Source organism: Lactuca sativa, chromosome 7 (assembly GCF_002870075.4).
Source record: "Lactuca sativa cultivar Salinas chromosome 7, Lsat_Salinas_v11, whole genome shotgun sequence".
NCBI classification, from domain to species: domain Eukaryota; kingdom Viridiplantae; phylum Streptophyta; class Magnoliopsida; order Asterales; family Asteraceae; genus Lactuca; species Lactuca sativa.
The window spans coordinates 110069296-110071371 of NC_056629.2; the positions used below are offsets into that span (position 1 = coordinate 110069296).

At 36.0% G+C, this 2076-nt stretch overlaps 1 pseudogene; it reads right to left on the minus strand.

Moving 5' to 3' along the window:
* Positions 1-536: 536 nt before the first annotated feature.
* LOC111905813 (protein root UVB sensitive 2, chloroplastic-like) lies at positions 537-1829 on the minus strand (annotated as a pseudogene).
* Positions 1830-2076: the final 247 nt, after the last annotated feature.

The following is a 2076-nucleotide window of genomic DNA, read 5'->3' on the forward strand; positions in this document are numbered from 1 at the left end:
TAATTAGTAACATCTAATTTAACGTTTTTGGTCCTTATTTGATGTTTTCCTAACGCTTTTGATCTGCAATATAATTAAAATGACAATATTTTTGGGATCAAATTTGGATAAAATCGGCTATGCTCAGGGACTAAAAGAGTCATTTTACTTGGAACCTGAACCAAAAACATTGCAAGACCAAAATTGCAAAAATAAACTATACACAGGGACAACAAATGTAATTTACTCTATGTTTTAATAAGAAATTTATAAAACATTAGCAAAATAGACAGGACAAAAATGTAAATAATGATAAGAATTTTTAGCATTTGTTTCTGAACCTTAATGAAATCTTCTATAATCATTGCACTTCTTTGTGGATTTAATGTGCTAACAGGAGCAACTCGCATTTCCTCAGATACACTGTATACATGTATTATAGAAAGAAGTGAACCAACAACCATCTACACAAAACAAAAAGAACTGACATTAGATTTGTTTCCCATATATATTAAAGGGGCAATAATGTCAATTCAAAATTTTACATGTACCTTTCCTTGCATAGATGAACAAACTGTTGTAAGCAACTGGGACCTGACCCGAGCACATTAAACACGGTTGAGATGGCTTCTCCTTTTGCAAATGAAGAATAATTTGGTAATCTTGTTGCTCTTGCAACTACCACAACCATTCCTTGTTCAATAATGACAACCAAGCTTTTAAAATTGGTCAATTTGGGTTATTATATAATTATTGAATATTGGTAATTATTCACCACCAACTAACCTTTGAAAAAATCCCAAGCCCAGCTGTTTCAAGAAACAGTTGAGGGCATAATGGGGAAATGATTTCGAGACCAGTGCCCAAGTCGTATAGCACATCAGCTACATATTAAAAAGAGGTTCTTGAAGTTGTATATTTCATAGTCATATATAAGAACAAAGAAAAAAAATAATGGTACAAACTACAAACCCAATATTCTCCACCGTTTGGGTTCTGCATCCATGAGTGCACCTAAATTGCTACATATTAGTTTTCCCATATGCTGCATTCCATCTTTTAGTACCTGTTTGACATCAAGAATGTGAGGTTAAGTTCTTTTAGTATTGGTATGATCAAATTCTTGAGATGAAAGTTGTTCCTCACCCAACTAACTGCAGTTGCTTGTGCAGGTTAGGTCTCAAGCCTGCAGCATATAGCAGTGATTGCAAAGGGGTAAGATTAAATATTGCTATTTGCTACAATGGAATGAATCACGTAAAAATGGAATTTAAGAGACAGACTGTATTGGAAGAGGACCTGAGTTGATAAAAAAGATAGTGCTGCACTTGAGAATTGTTGTAACTTTTAATGCCCGAAATTGAGTATATCTAAGGTATCATTTGTTGATGTTGGAGTAAGAAGCGATGGTGGAATATATATGATATGAGAAATGAAACTCTTCAACAAATTTTATGTGAAATTAAGTTCCATCAACTCACCTATATGGAAAACCAGAGGGGAAGAATTTGTTGACGAAAGATTCAGCCATTTTGTGGACATCTGGTCTCGAATCGTCAAGCACCTTCACCTAAAACACAAATATCCCACAAGATTCAATTTTCATGATGTTAAGCGTTATGAAAAAGTTTAGATTCTGCGATAAACAACAGACGATACATTTATTATAACTGTAAATTATGGCACTTTGAATACCCTAATTGTAAAAATCTGATTAGCGTTATCATATGTTGAATACTTATGGAGAATTGGTCGTCTGGTTGAAAGAAGATGTGGCGGGAGATGGTGTCGGAGGTCTCAATCCAAGATATAGACGCACCAACGTCTTCCGACAACGGAGTTTGCGCCATGGTCTTCTGCATTTTCATCTTTTCCAGCCCCCAAGTGGCAATGGTTGTTGATCACACATGATTTGAGTAAACAAACATCAATTCACCTCTATTGAAGCATCACGTCAAATTGCAATTCAAAACTTGCTTGCCAGTTACTAGGGATGAGCATCGGAACCGGGTACCCGCTTTTGGAACCGGAACCGCCTCGGAACTGCCGATTTTGGAACCGGAACTGCCTTAGGTGGTTCCGGTTCCGGTTCCTAAA